Source organism: Parasteatoda tepidariorum, chromosome 1, assembly GCF_982258835.1.
Source record: "Parasteatoda tepidariorum strain Cologne lab strain chromosome 1, Ptep-v5.0, whole genome shotgun sequence".
Lineage (NCBI taxonomy): Eukaryota > Metazoa > Arthropoda > Arachnida > Araneae > Theridiidae > Parasteatoda > Parasteatoda tepidariorum.
Window position 1 is genome coordinate 8,499,596 of NC_141755.1, and position 16,947 is coordinate 8,516,542.

The 16,947-nt window shown below is 28.8% G+C and overlaps 1 protein-coding gene and 1 long non-coding RNA gene across 3 annotated transcripts in view; one reads left to right on the top strand and one right to left on the bottom strand.

Annotated features, from left to right (window-relative positions):
* LOC122270675 (uncharacterized) overlaps positions 1–16,947 on the top strand; it is a 234,375-nt gene that overhangs the window by 48,136 nt on the left and 169,292 nt on the right. The window lies entirely within an intron of this gene.
* The window catches only part of LOC107441432 (delta-sarcoglycan), a 71,427-nt gene that overhangs the window by 47,174 nt on the left and 7,306 nt on the right, over positions 1–16,947 (bottom strand). The gene's annotated exons all lie outside the window — the stretch shown is intronic.

The window sequence follows — 16,947 nt, forward strand, 5'->3', positions numbered from 1 at the left end:
TTTCTATTCTATAACAGTCTTTGTTTTTTCGGGATGACATTGATCCGTCTGTATAAGTCGGAAAACCGGTCCGGAAAAATAATCAACAATACCGCCCGTTAGATGCCACGAAGCACTATGAGTGTCACGTGGTTTTTCCTTTTGAGAAAAAAATAGAACGAAGAAACATTACTTTGGACGAAAATCGTTTCCTCAAGGAAGTGACAATAGCCATTTTGTCAAATTAGTGAAATGTTCGCTCGCAGCATACACCAGGAAACGGTTTCGTTAAAAACGGATAAAATTTCGTATAATTTGAGTACCCATTATTTACAATGTACACATACAAAAATCGTAAAAAGAGCAAGAGTTCGCCACTAGTGAATCAATTCACGAAGAAGTGCGCTCTATTTATTTTATTAAATTTTAATCGCATAGGTTATACCTGGTCGCCTAATTGTTTCACGGGGCATATGTTGACGAGGAATGTTAGAGGGAACCTCAAATATAAAATGAGGGAATCTTTCACGTCAAATTATGATTTACAAAAAATAATAAGATATTTGCATGCTCAATAATTCACTCAATTTAAGTAAATCTATATCTATGTTTAATGCTCCAAATTTTAGCTGGTTTTAAAAATTAGAACTAGTAAATGTGCACGGGAAGAATTTTTACTAAATTTCACTTTGTAAAAAAATGTTTCAGAAATTTGGGCCAATCCAAAAGTATTTACAACGCGTTATGCACATAGCTTATTTTGCAAAATCCCTCGAATGTAATATAAGTATTGAAAAAGTATTATCAAATACTGTTACTAGTTTATTTATTAATTTAGCATATTTCGTGAAATTCTTGGGTGTGCTTTTTGGAAAATTATTTAACAGCGATAAATATTAAGCAATATTATTTCTAAGTAACTTTCAAAACTTCTAAGTCAGTTAAACAATAATGTTTTAATGCTTGACGAACTTTGATGAATTCATGACATGTAAAGATGATTCATTACTTAAGAGAGATCATTACTTAATTGAAAAACTAATTCAATTTTTTTCATTTATAAAAGCAACTATTTCGCCAGTAAATAAAAAAATTTTTTTTTGAAAAATTTCCTCGGCGTAACCGTACATTTTACGACATCAATCATACACAGGCGATAATTTGATAAGAAATTTGATTTGACGATGCTGAAGTACATGTGAACATATTTAATATATTTTTGGGAATATGCAAACAAATGCGGTAATTTCAATAAAAATATTTCTGACATTTCCAAACTTTTTAACATGCTAAACTTTTGAGATGCTGGGTTATGTATTAGCTAAAACTCATTGAATTCGCAAAGCATTACTTTTTATTTTATAACTGTCGTTGATTTTTGGGTTTAAGACTTCTTATGTTCTACTCCGTAGTCTTGTAGTTTTGAACCCAATCCAGAAGACAAGGGACTTCCTGGATCAAGAATGGGGAGAAATGTGCCTTCGTGGAGAACTTTTTGAGGGAACTAACCCGCATTTGCGTTACATGGAGAGGAAGACCACGAGAACCTGCCACGGTTAGCCTGAGAGGCAAAGGGACTCGAACCCATGATCCGTATACCATTTAGGATATTTCAAGTCAGCACTGTGGTCGGTGCAAGCTGGATGCGGGTTCGTATCGACAAGTCATCGCCGTGATTCGAACCCGGTTGACCTCATTGGAATGTGAGCGCTCTATCGCCTGAGCCATCATGGGTCAAAAGTATTACTTGTGGAATAAGACAGGTGGGATATGAAGTTTGATTTTACAAGCTCACTTGACGGCAATAAAGTGCTTAAAGATTGCGATGTAAGACAATATTGCAATATATTTAAAAATACTACTCTGAAGACTATTCTGAAGTTGGGATATAATGTGTATTACCTGTCTCAGCCAAAGTCGTTTCTATATTGTAACACACATTGAAGTATTATATTTACATGAAAGGGGACAAAAATAAAGATGCTTGACCAGCATGATTCATCGGAGATCTTAAGAAGGATTTTAAAAAGAAGGAAAGCAATCTCTGTTTGTTTGGTACGTAAGTGAATTTTTTAAAACTACCATTCAAGATATTATTTTTCAGACAGGCTCACTGGTTGTATTTATTTTGTTATATTTTACGAACAATGTTATTAGGACATCTTCACTCTAATTCTTCTCTGATCCTCATTCTGTAATTCTCAATTAAATTAATTTATATCTACACTGTAAAAATTAACCGTAAATTTTAAAGAAAAATTTTTTTCATGGAAAAAAACAGTTTAAAAATAAAATCAGATTTTTTTTTCTGTTCGCGCGTTGCAAAATGCTTCCTTTTTTTTACGGACTTTTGCCATATATTAGACAGTTTAAAGCTGTTGCTTTGCAAAATATTTTTTCTCCATTTTTCACCCTTATAATAAACGGATTAAAACTGTCAATACAAATTCTAGTTTTTGCCATGCAGTTTTGTTTACCGAAAGGTAAATTTATCTTTTTTTCAAATCATTTCACGATTATTTTATATATTTACTCTTATTTTTCAGAAATTATTTTATAGTTTTGAACATCGTATAGATAAAATTGCGATTAGACTTAATTGTCGAATTGATACATTGCCTGATTATACCTTCGAATATAGTTTTTTGGTAAGTTAAATTACTTGGCATTTTTATAAGGTCGGGTCAATGTAGTTTTAAACAGTTTTTGACCTAAATATAATTTCAATAAGCAAGAATTTTTAGCTAAAGTCGTATTAAGGTTTTCTGTCATAGCCAAACGCGGGAGCCATCGTGCTCAGAGGATAGAGCCTGAGCTTCAAATGAGGTGACCTGGGTTGAAATCCCGGTGTTGTCTGGTCTTGCAAATTCTGTTCTCAGCTCGTAGCGTACACAATGCTAACGTAGTTGTTTTGTATAGTTTTTTTTTAAAAAATTAAAACGACAGAGTTTTTATTTAAATTAACAGAGTTTCTTTGTCAAAATAATCGAGTTTACTTGCTAAAGTAACAGTCGAACTCCTTCCTTTTATACGTTTTCTCTGTTGTTTTAGAAATTATTTGCTCAAGAAACAGGCGTCTGTCTGTAAATAACAGTATTTTTCTGTAAAACAAACGATTTAATATTGACAAACTAGCTGACAGTTTTTTTCTGTTATTTCTCTTACAACGCAGATTTTTAAAAATATATAATAGGACAGTATAGATATATTGTTTGGTGACCGCTGTCTAGTTATAGATATTAATTAACTTTGCTCTTATCTTTAGAAATATATAACTTGACAATATAAATATACTGTTTGGAAACGGCTGTCTAGTTATAGACATTAATTAACCTTGCTCATATATTAAAAAAATATATAATTAGACAGTATAAATATGCTGCTTGGTGACCTCTGTCTAGTTATAGACATTAATTAATTTTGCTGTTATCTTTAAAAATATATAACTAGATAGTGTAGACGTGTATAGCAATAGATTGTATAGTTTTATATAAATGCTAGGAGGCTGCGCCCCCTGCTCGCTAACGCTCGCAAACCCCTGAGGATTGCTACGCAATTCTATGTGGTTCACACCGTGAACCATGGCTCGCTGCGCTCGCTCGCCAATGAACACAATGTTCTAGTACAAAGACATAATATATTATCATCAAAGACATAGTATTTTATCATCAAAGACATAGTATTGTACTTATGTAGAAGAATTCGGGAAAAATATACTTGAGGGTGCCCCTTGGCGAAATTGGCGACTTATGTTTGGCGCCATACTTGTCTGCCCGGACCGCCGTGGCAACCCACAAACAGGACATTTCAATCTATTACTAATTAAACCTTTATTCATACACTAGTCAATCACTGTTTTTTTCTTCATTGATATTAAAATCGTACAGAAACTTAAGATTTATCTTATTGACAGTATTCATTTTTCGTTCCAGAAGCAAAAATAACCTTACCAGCCGGTATCCAAAGTAGAACTAACGGATCTCTGAAATTACATTTAAAAATTCATTTAAAAACAACGCTAAATTCTAAACTATTTAGAATCACGATTAAAATCTAAACCAATCAGAATCATGATTGGTTTTCAACATCGCCCAGCTTGGCGATCAATCGCAATCACAACTTGGCGGGGGCACCCTCAAGTATAGTCTACCCAAGAATTTTACCAATGTTCTTATTGGCTTTTAAAAAAGTATATTAGCTATTTAGATTGTACATGGTGAAAAAATCAAAACAATCGCTAAATAAGAAACATACTAGCAAAATAAATTATCAAATATTGCTTCACTAATATTCTGAATTTTAAAGCGTGAAAATTCAATGCATAAATAAATGCGAAATATAAAAAAATTCAATGCATTCAATACAAACACTTAAATAAACGTTTTTTAGACGCTTAGGTAGCTCCCAGTAGAAAAATGTCAATTCAACAGCGGCCTTTTAAAGCATTCTCACTTCACTTAATTAATTAATTCCTAATTGAGTTTAAATTAAATATTGTCATGTTTTTAGGGCATGAATCTGAATTGAACAACCTGATAATGCTCACTCTGGTTATTGTTATCTGGTTGCTCACTACGTGCTCTTGCCTGCCGAATCCAATCAATTAAAAATGAAAACTGTTGCCAGCGCGAGAAAAGAAATATCATCGGTTTTATTGATACATACATGCATACGTACGTATTAGCGTTTTATATAATATAGATGTGATAAATATATCAGTTTGTATAAATCCCACCGCTTCATAAAATCAAAACAGATTTTCATCAGCATCCCAAGTTAACTCTGACAGAATGAAATAAGAATTTCTTAATTATCTAAAATTAATTGCATATTTTTGGAACAAAACAAAACGTCTCATAAGCGTATTCTTTATCTTCATAAATACGTCACAGTGAATTGTTTAATATTGCTGTATTTATAATTACATAAACTTTAAACCTTAATTACCCAAGCTTCATTCTTGCGTCACCTTTTCCGTAATCACACCTCTCATTATTTCCGCAGAGTTGGATTGCTTATTTTTAGTACTCAAGTCATTTCAAATGATATGGTCCAACAAGTCCTATCCTTAGTAACAGAATTTAGAAACTTGATTGCGAGCTCATTTCGGTAGGTTCGAAATCTGCATTCCGTTTCCCCTGGAAGTTCGTAAAATGTGGAACTTTAATTTGGAAGTAGAGTGATTAGAGGCTCCTGGCCGTCATTTACGGTGAGATCTTTGCGAAACGAGGCAAATGAATTGAACGCGATGGGTTGTCAACGAAAAATGAGATCTGTCTTATGGTTTTCCTTCGTCTGTCTTTTAGAAAAGTTTTCAGTTATTGCTGTTTTGAGGTAGGTTTGTGTGACGAATTTTTCTTTGAAACTTAATCTAGTTTTGAAGACGTTGCGGTTTCTTCAAGCTTTGAAATCGCTGTTTGAATCGATAAAATATGCGGTATCTAAATACAGAATTTTATTGGTGAATTTTTTTTTGTGTTGTTTCCTACTTTTCATTTTTTTGGTTGGTTATTTGATGTGATACCTGATATGTCTTGAGCGTGATATTGAATTCAATAAAAAATATCTTAGTGCAATTTTTGGTTGATTCATGTTAGATCTATCTGAATTTTCTACACACGAGTAAAAATGAGAAGATATTACTATTTTAATTACCGAAAATGCAACTGCATTACTTACTCACTGAAGTTTTTACTTCATTGGTTACTGAATATTTACTACGTTCTGACGAAGTTACTGCTTTATATACGGAATATTTCATTATATTTCTCATTAATGGTGTTAGTAAATTATACTTAACTAAGTATCTAAACCATTTTAATACCGAAAGGCAGTGTGTTATATGTAATTTTGATCCTAATCAGCTAAATTCGTTTCCTAATCCTCAAAGAGACTTCTATTTCTTTTATTTTAATTACTGAAAATGCTACTACATTACTTACTCACTGAAGTTTTAACTTAGTTATTGAATATTTACTACTTAACGAAGAAGTTACTGCTTTATTTATGGAAAATTTCATTATCTTATTTAGGATTAACTATATTAGCTACGTATCTAAACTGTTTTACTATCAAAAAACTGTATATTATATCTAAATTTTATTCTGATCAACTGAATTTGTTTCAAAAGTTTTGGAGAGATTTCTATTTCAAGTTTTAAATTGAAAGTAAAGGAAAACTGAAATCCAGTCAAGGTATTTGAGTGTTCTAGAAATTTGCTTAGTCTCTTTTAAGAGGCTAATTTTAATTGTATTTTGTTAGGAAAGAAAATAAACTTAAGAATTGAAATTCTTCTGAAGTTTCAGCTAAGTACGCTAGTTGAAAGTACAAGGTTGAATTTTCGATTCCGATTACTACAACATGTTCTTTGCAAACATTGATGGTTAGTTAGAAATGTTCTCGAAGCTAATTCCGGCTAATTAAAATGTTTACAGTTTTTAAGTGCTAAACCAAACGAAATCATCACTTTTAAATAATTTTTCTTAATTAGATACCAGTAAAAATATTATTTTCTGCAAAATCAGTATGAATAAACTTTTGTAATTGCAGGGTTTAGCAATCAGAGGTGTTCAGTAATTATTAAATTTTATACCCTATTATTAAAGTAAAAATAAAACATATATGAATTATACAAAGTACATAAGATATTAGAAGACAAATAATACATTGAGTGACCGATTTTTTTTCTTATTTTTTTAATGCATAAATTATTGTTATAGCGAAAATATAAAAGAAACGAAACTTGCTTATTCTAAACTTCCTTTACATTATTGATACAAATTTTGCATAGGTTACCGACTAAATTTATTTAATATAGAAAAAAATTCAATGCAAAATCAAATATAAGTAAAATTTTACTTAAGATCTGAGTGATTGTTAAAGTTTAATGATTAAATTTTTACTATTAAAATTGATTTACTATTTTATTTCATCTGACACAATATTAAATTAAAACACTGTCATTAATTTTACATACCATTTTCGAAATTCAAATCATTGAATTTCGAAAATGGTAATTCAAATTTCGAAAAATCTTTCAAATCATTGCAATACTTTCTTCTTTCAAATCATTGCAATACTTTAAGTATTTTTTAATAACTCCGGTTTCGGATAACATCGAATTGAAAACTTAATCTGAATTGCTTTAAAACTGCTGAGAAAAGTTTTGCATTTTGCAAGTACTATAATAAATTATTGTGTTTTTTTCCCACCAGGACTAGCTTTTAAATATTATTTGTTAATTGATTGAAAGATTATTGCTTGATTGTTGGTTTTGTTAAATATTTTCTGAGAAGCCTTCATGCAGTTTTTGATGTTTATCTGCAATAATTTAATTAGGATATAAATAATTCAAGTTGACAGTAATTGATGCTCTAAACACAATTAAATATTGTCTTATTAATTTGACGGATTACTTAATGAAACGTCAAAACAACTGATAAAGAATAAAAGGAAATATTTAATCAAGTATTCTGAATGAAATATTTAAATAATCAAAAAAATAGGAACATGGAATTAATTGCTAACGTCAATATGTTGAATTTGCTAAGATTCGTTGTAATTCATATATATTTTAATCTAATTTCATTTGTGATCAAAAGTTTTTCTTAATTGAAGTTTTATTTTAAAAAACTGAAGCGTGCCGCTTTAATTGACGCATAATTAGAAAAATGTTTTAAACTTCTCCATAAAATGGCAGTTTTGTTTACGAAACTTGGTGCATAATATGCACTAAGAAAAAAGTATTACGGAAACTATTGTAAAACGTTCCATGCTTCTGGCAAAAATTTATCATGCTGGTACTTTTTACTGAAGAGCTTTGGTAAGATTCGTAAAATAAATAATAAAACATGGTTCTATAATATTTCATATAAATTTGGTAAATGTGGTAATTTTATCATGATACCTTAGAGTAAAGCATAAAAACCGTTTATTCGGTTAAATTTACTACACCACATAATCAGAACCAACATCCGTTACCACATAATCAGAAAAATTACCAAAGGAATGGTTAAAATACCGTATATATATATATATATATATATATATATATATATATATATATATATATATATATATATATATATATATATATATATATATATATATATATATATATATATATATATATATATATATATATATATATATATATATATATGTTTATATTTTTTATTTTTTTTTGGACCAGAAATCTCATTACCATGCATTACTGTAATTTTACAAGAGCTTTTTTTCTCCATGTAGTGCATATATCACTATCAAGAAATGTTCCTTGATTCATGTTTTCCTAAGTTTTATACTGCTTAAATAATGCTTTAAGAAATTTAATTTTTCAATTATGATTACCCTTTTTCCCTTTTACCTATTATGATTACTCTTTTATTACCCCTTTTTAATCATGACGTGCCTTTGTTCAGCTATAGTCTGCCACAAAATTTTCATGCTGTATTTAACCGTACTATTAGTTAAATTGTGCAGGAATACTGTCACAAAGAGTTTTCAATTTTCTCAAGCTTTCCCTAAGAAATTTACTAAAAAGCTACTTCAAAAGTATTTTTCTGGCACTGCACATTTTGTAGGTTACAATCTTGCACATCATCTATGCACACAAAATATAAATATGATGAAATTTATAAATATGATGACCCTGGTTGCAATGGCAAAAGATTTAAGCTCCATAGCTATTAAATTTATTTTATACTAAATTTGAATAAAAATAAGACGTAAATATTTTATCGATGCCATTTTATAAAAAACAAGCGGTAATAAAATCAATAAAAAAAATCATAAAATACATCAATAGATCACACAGGTGTCACTTGCTTCTTTCTTCACCGGATGGAGGAAAATAGATTGGAGATATGTTAGCAATAAAATAAAGGAGATTTGATTAAAAAATTAACAAGTTTTTTCAAAATTTTCAGAATTAGACCTTTGTTTAAACATTATATTGTGCATTGAAAACTGAAATTAGCATAACTTAAATTTTAGAGTGTATTTTTTGAATTATATAAATTCTATTCTATATTACATAAAAATTTTTTCATCTTTAGGCAACCTGAAGTTTTTGTTTTTGTTAGAAATTTTTAAAGTGCTCCGACATAAAATATTTTTGACATGGATTTTTTATGATCAAAATTTCCACATTAAGCAATTTTTAGTGATTAAATAGCTGGTATATGTAAGAGCACAAGGTCCAAGGTCTGATAAATATAGTGATCGCGATAAAATATACGTTCGGCAATTGATTAAATATACGTGAGATCATGCTTTTTCCTTAACATTTTTTCTAATTTGACACCAAGTACAGTGTCTGATTTCCCTGATTGGGGACAGTAATTTTTTAAATAGCAAACTATGTACGGATTTATTTGCTTTGCCTATTCAGACCTGTCTATAATACCTGCCATAGATAAGATTCTATTATTTCTTTTTAATTTAAAATGGTAGCAAAAAGTTCGATGAGAGATAACTTTTCGCACATGTTAATTGTAAAAGAAAATAAAGAATCAAAACTGGAAAAATTGAATAATAAGCTCCTTGCGCTGAATTTTTCCCTAAATTTAAAGATTATTTGTTAATTTTAACTCTATTTACATTTCTCTTAAAATTTCAGGAAAAAAATTTACACAATTTTCTACAAAAAACAAACAAACATGAAAATCGTCCCTCTATGAACGTTTTGGAGCATTGAAATGGCTATAAAATGTGCTGTGGCACCTTAATTTGAAATTTTTTCTCTACAAGCTTTTTTTATCGATCTAGAGAGTGTGTCAAAAAAGCTTTATGGAATAGTCATCAAAATTACAGCGCATGGAACTATTTCAATATCCAATTCGATGCAAAATTTTTGTTTTGAGAAACACTACACAAAACGCTCACAATAACAAGTTTTTGCAATAAAAAAAAAAGCAAAATAACACTAATATTGTCAAATGTTCTACACATTCTTATGATTTTAATAATTACTATCCTTTTTTACATAATTTAGTTAATATAAAATGGTCACAATAAGAAAATCGATTTTTCGAGAGATTTTCATGATTTTGAGAGTCCTCTGTAGCCTCTATAAAATGTTGACTAATATTTACAATGCTTTTAATAATTGATAATATGTTTGCATCACTTTTCATTCATATTGTTCTTGAAGTTCACGTTGAGTTATGATAGATTATTAAGTCAAATAAGTTGACTTTTATAAGAAAAAATGAAATTACTCATTCTATTACGAGAAAACAGAAGAGAGCTTTTTTGTTAAATTTTTATTCAGAAGAAAACAAATGGGATTGTGCTTCCTTTATATGCATAATAAGCTTATTCAACAGACATCATGCACAATTTTTAATAAAATGAAATAAAAAATCAAGTATTTCATGTGGATGTGAGTTTGTTTACTGTAATTTCTCTTCTCCTCTTCCATGGCTAATTTTTTCATTGCACATACATTAGGATTGATTCTTGTTCATGCTAAAATGATTTTCCGACAGACAAGGTGTAAAAAAAATAGTGCATGGAGTTCCTCCGTGCGGAAGAAGTTAAACTTCGTAACCTGCGACGTTAATTGTAGAAAAATAAGCAGTCGTAGAAGGATCACTAGTTCTATTCAACGACTCTTTTTCTTGCTCCGCTCGCTTCCGTGCTCTGTAATAACCGTAATATTGCGCATTTTTCCCTCGTGGACCTCTTGCACCAGTGGAAGTGCTTGTGGTTGCCTCATCGTCTCGGCATGGAAAATGTATTTGTATTAATAATGTATATGAATGCGTCATAATGTAATTTCAAAAGAGAAAACATAACAATCAATTGATATTCACAAGAGACGTACCTTGACATAACCTTAAATCCGTCGCATAGTCCGTGGGATTGTTTTCACTCTTTTTTTTACAATTGTTATCCATTAAATTTGAAAATAAAAAATACTATCCTATTAAATTATATGTGTATCAAATCAAACTAAAAAAATATTTATAGAAAAACGATACTTTAATGACTTTTACTATTTTTATGCGAGTGAGAGCCAAAACAATAAGGAAATGAATGAGGGAAAACTGGATCCTACCACGTGATTTCCCGGCCAATAAAAATGTAGCGTTAAACGTTTAACGCAATCTTGTTGGAAGTCGCATAAGAAGTATAACTCAAAAATTGGAAACTGTCAAAGATCTCGAGAAATATAAATCGGTTTGAAAAGTGAAACTAGACGCATTCAATATTTTTTAAAACCTATCCAATGATACCAATTTCTATATTCCCCCACTCCTAGTAGAAAGGGTGAGGAGGATTTTAAAATCTTAAATATGAACCTCTATTTTTCGCCGATTCGGATTTTCCGGGAAAAAGTAACCCTATTATAAAGGTAGATTTATGCATTTTGGTTCACCGATGGTGCCGTAATTAATAAGGTACAAGCTTTTTAGAATGGAAAGTTTAGGGACCCATCAGATAAGAAGACAAAAAAATTTTTCCGGATTTTTTTTTCTGGAAAAAAAAAACTCAAAAGTTTTTTTTTTTTTTTTTAGTTTGAATATTTTATTTTAAGAAGATAAAAATAGACGTGCTGAAAAAATTTTTTAATCGATTTTTATTTATTTTTTATTTTTAATCTGATGGGTCGCGAGTGACCACCATTGTTACTGAAAATAACTAAATAGAGTGAATCTGTTTAAAATGGCGAATTTCAAGACCCATTAGATTAAGGAGATAAATATGGACACATTGAAAAAAAATTTTTTTTAATTTTTTTCCGATTAAAGAGGTTGAAACATTTTTAGTTTTATATATTTCTATTTTTCCATATTTTTCACTAAGAAGATAAAAATAGACCCATTAAAAATTTCTTTTATAGATTTTTTCCATAAAAAAAATATTCAAAAAATACTGAAGCGTTTTTAGTTTTATTTATTTTTACTTTCAATCTGATATGTCTCCAGTTAAGAACATTTCAAATACCCTTTTAAAATTTTGGGTTACAACGCCGTCTCTGAAACAAAATGTATAAACCTATAACTCTAACAGGACTACTTTTTTCTGGAGAATTCGAATCTGCAATAAAAATATGGGTTCATATTTAAAATTTCAAGGTTTCTCCCTCAGGGCGTGAGGGTGAAATATCGAGTTTGGTATTATTGAATATCTTTTAAAAAATATTGAGTGAGACTATTTTCACTATTTCTCAAGACTGCTCAAACTTTTTTTGCACCTTGATTGTTATCATAAGTTTGTTCGCATCATTACAAAACATTACATAAGTTTTATCAGTTATTTGAATTCTGTAGTTTTAAAGCAAATAGCATGTAAGTTAAATTAAATTTTATGAACATCTTTCTGTCATTTGTTATTCAAGAGAATTCCAGGATTTTTGTTAAAATTAATTTAGTTTATATGATATAATAAAACTATTCAACAAATAAATGAAGAAATTGTTTAGTTTTAGTTACGAAAGATTGATGAAAAATTATTATCTCAGTTATTAAATAAACATAATCTATCAGTATGTTTATTAAATATACATAATTTATATTATATAAATTAATATAATGTAAATTAATTAATAATTTATGTTACTTAAAATATGCTTCATAAATTTTGGTAGATGTTTTTGTAATGTAATTGTAGTATGTTCTTTGAATATAAAATTGGGTAATTTGCAGAATGTAAAAATAGACAGAAACATAGAAGCAATATTTTATCTAGAAAGAATACTACAAGAATACGTAATTTAAAGCAATTGTGAGACTTAAAACTAAATAGATAATTAAGTATAGTTTTCTTCTTGGTACAGTAAAGTCGAATAATTTGATACTTTTAATTTTTGCTTTGAGTGTTTAATTTAAAAAGTTAAAAATGGATAGTATATATAAGTGCTAAATAGAGACAACAGCAGCGATCGAAAATCGTAATATACATTTTTCTCTTTTAATAGTACTAAGCGAAAATTGTAAAATATTACGATTGAATAAGAATCATTGGAACCCAAATTGTAACTCCTTTTTTAGAATATCTTATTAAATTCTAATTTATTTTCTATAAATATGAATTAAACTGTTTTTTTTTTTAAAATTTTAAGCATTTTGAAATTATTTTAGCCGCATCTTATGTATCTAATAAGCATTCCAAAAAAAGAAAGGTACCTAATCAATTAGCATAAAGCAAACGAATTTTTCTTGAATTAAATACGTCTTAACTTATTGTTTTGATTTTGATTTTAGTTTCTGAATTATCACAGGTAGCAATCAAAGACAATACTTTTTTAATGATTCTGTTAGTATATATGCAAAATTAACGCAATTCTACCATGTCTATATTTTTCATTAAAAGCCTGTCCAAACTCAGTTCAATTTGTATTACGATAAATGTTTGCGTAGGTACATTGTTAAATTAAATATTTATGCCACCTCAAAAATATTTTAATACTAAGCATCGTATTAAAATTGCTGGAAATTATGCCATTATTGTAAAACTTATGTATTTTCGATGCTTACGGTTTATGGAAACTATTACTTTGTTTAAATTTTCAATAAATTGCTACACGAGCTGGAAACAAGCAATTAATTTAACCTTATCGATCATTTTGAATTTCGCATGTGCCTTAATGGCCCTCGATTTTACTGACACGATCTAGGTATTGTTATATGAGATTAGTTCTTGATGACTTACTTGACGTTCTCATCTACTTAAAGTGAAAATTTGAACCAGCTCCATATAAAATGTCCGTATCATTTTCGGTAAAATAAAGAAAACTTCCCGATCATTTTTTTACTTGTTCAACAGATGGAGAAGGGAGTTCTTTTTAAATAACTGTATTGCATGGTATTGTCATTAAAGAAACAACAACATAATTTTGGTTAATAAAGCTAGAATATACCGTATTTCTAATTAAAATTTATGGTATAATAATTCATTTGGTAATTTTTCTGTTCATATGATAACTGTTTACTAGATAGTTTGGTTCGCAAAGTATTGCTCTTATTACTACACATTTAGTAAAAAATACAATATAGATGAGTAAATTAATCGAATATAGGTTTTATGCCATGCTCTTAGGTATCATGATAAAATTACTAAATTTGACCACATTTTATCACATATTGTAAAACGTTATCTTATTGTGAATCTTATCAAAAGCATTTCCGAAGCTCTTCGGTTAAAATTACCGAGATATTTGGTGTTTTCATTGAGTCAGAAACAGGGTAAATGTTACCATATTCTGTCAGTTTTAATCACGCTTTTTTCCTCAGTGCAGAAATGAAAAAAAATTCAGGAGAAGTGTGTTTAGATAGTTTCAGTTAACTTTGTTGTTAGTTTCAGTATATTTTGATATTTTTTCGTCAATAGTTTATTTGTAATGTATTTTAGACAGTTGCAGTTAAAAAAAGGATCGAATCATGTTTTCGATCGTTAAGTTTTAATCAATACTATTTGCTTTATCTTTCTAATTTCACCGTTGTTTATTAAAAGTGAATATTTATTTGTTGCTTTTTAACTTTCATAGAAGGAGATACATCTTTTTCTGTTCATTACAACTTTTATTATACTTTTAATGCTCAGTTGATAAAATGATGGTTTAGAATAGTATTCAAGATAACTGTGAATATGATGGATGAAACCTCCTATTTCATACACAACAAGGTACTTTCAAAAAGTTGCTTTTTAAATTTGTTTTCTCAAGAACTATTCGAATGATTACGTTTAAAATTTGAGTTGTTGTTTTTAATTAAAAAATTATCTAAACATTTTGACACCTTACAGTTAAAAATATTTCCGGCAATCATGAAATTAAATAATAGAAGATAATAAAATACTCTTTAAAAACTAATTTTTATCTGTAATTACTTTGAACAAACAAATTAGTTAAGAAAAAGCTTGGAATTATAAAATTTATTTGTTATTGGCTTAAAATGTACCTGAGATATGGCAACATACGCGAAATGTGACATTAGCATCAAGGGAAATAAAATTCGGACAGCTTTCCTGCATAATTAAACTGGACCATATTTCCTAGATTGGGACTAATCTCCCCACATATTTCGAGTTAATTTATTTTATCAGTTTACACGCTTCAAAATAAGATTAGATAATTCTATTTAATCTTGCTTTATAATGATAAAAATTGATTGATTTTTAATATTTATAAATAAAAAAAAGCGAGGAAACATTATTTATTAAGGCTTTTTAGTTTTAATGCTATGAAAACTAGATTGTATCAGGTTAATAAAAAGTATTTTATTGGTTTTTGAAGTTCTTAAAATTTTGTCAAAGCACATTAGTATTGCTAAATTAAAGACCCAATTTCCGCCTTGAAATGTAAAAAGAACACCTTACTGTTTAATTAAGAATAACATTTAATACAATGATCTGAATAATCATTTGCGATGGAAAAGAAAGTATATGCACAAAAAAATCACAGTTTAATAATGTACTTATAAATATATTTTGTAATTAAAATAAATTTTAGAAACGATTTAAATTCTAATTTAGAAAATTTTCCTTTTTATAAATAATCCAAAATTTCAGTATCTTATTTAACAATACAAAAATTAACAATTCAGCAAATTAGGTTTTTGAATTGAAAACTGAAAGGTAACTAAGGAGGGTTTTAGGGAAAAAATCCCCCTTTTTTTACCAACCTGATCTTACTATTAGGTTGTTCGGAAAGTGACTTCGCTTTTTTCCCAACAGAACATTTAATTATATATTTTCACAGTCAACTTTATCCTTAAGCCATATAATATATATTTGACCATCATGTAATTAACCCATTTGTTACATATTTTAACAGTTGATATAGCAAGATTTGCTTGCAAAAAAGTTTGATTGATTCGGCGAAAGTATTTTTTGGTTGGTGCCCTTTCAAATCTGGAAAGTTAAAAGCTAAATGTTTGGTATATTTTACTTTTTCTTTTATCAGAAAGTTAAAAATGCTATTTGGAGAAAATGCATTGCCACTAAGATAAATGGCAAAACTGGTTTGCAAAATTTCGGTTCGGCAAAATTTCGAATAACATTTACGAAGATGCTCCACGCCAATTTAAGGTGATGAATACACAATAAAGTCATTAAATTGATGTAAGCCGAGGAATAACAACTGGTAAGATTTCTGAGAGAATAAATGTATCGAATTCAACATGCTTTGAAAAGCCTAAGGTTTAATCACCAAATCTTAACATATGGGTTCCTCATTTTCATACGGAAAGAAATTTGCTTCGTTTCGTACATAGATATATTTTCTTTGTTATTCACTTTATTACACATTTTTTAAGTCCATCATCACTGAAAATGAAAACTGGATTGTCTATCGCAGTGTTTCCCAAACTTCTGACTTTTGTGTACCATTTCTAAATTTTTCGTAAAGCTGTGTGCCACTAATAAAAAGATGAATGTATTTATTTTACTATAAAAAATTGCACAAAAGTTAAATATCACAACTGGCTGTTGAAACCACTAATTATTAACTGGTAACTCTGCAAAAAATAGCCAATAGAAAAATACGTAATCGTAAATTTTCATGGCTAGCTTTGGTTTTAAATAAATGTTTTTTGAAATTTTCGTTTGTTGCAAGATATTTCGCATAAGAAAGCGTACCCCCGCTAAACTGTTCAAGTACCCCTGGGGGTACGCTTACCACACTTTGGGAAGCACTGGTCCATAGCAATGATTTGGTCTCTACAAATTTTTCGAGTTTCTTCGAGTTGGTTTTTCTTTTAATTTAAATAAGAAGGTCAAAAATCCCCTAAATCAGTTTTTGCCAACCAAGAACAAAACTTTTATGGCCATGGAATCATGTTGCTGCCAGAAAGATAGCAAAAAGGTATTGAACCAGAATGAGCAATATTGGATTTAATAAAATATTTGTTCACTATATTAAAAATCACCTTTAATTATCATAAAAAAATTACTCTTCGAACAATTCAATATAAAGAGGACACGTGATGCTTCGGAAAACTGAAAATAAAAATTTTTTTGTGG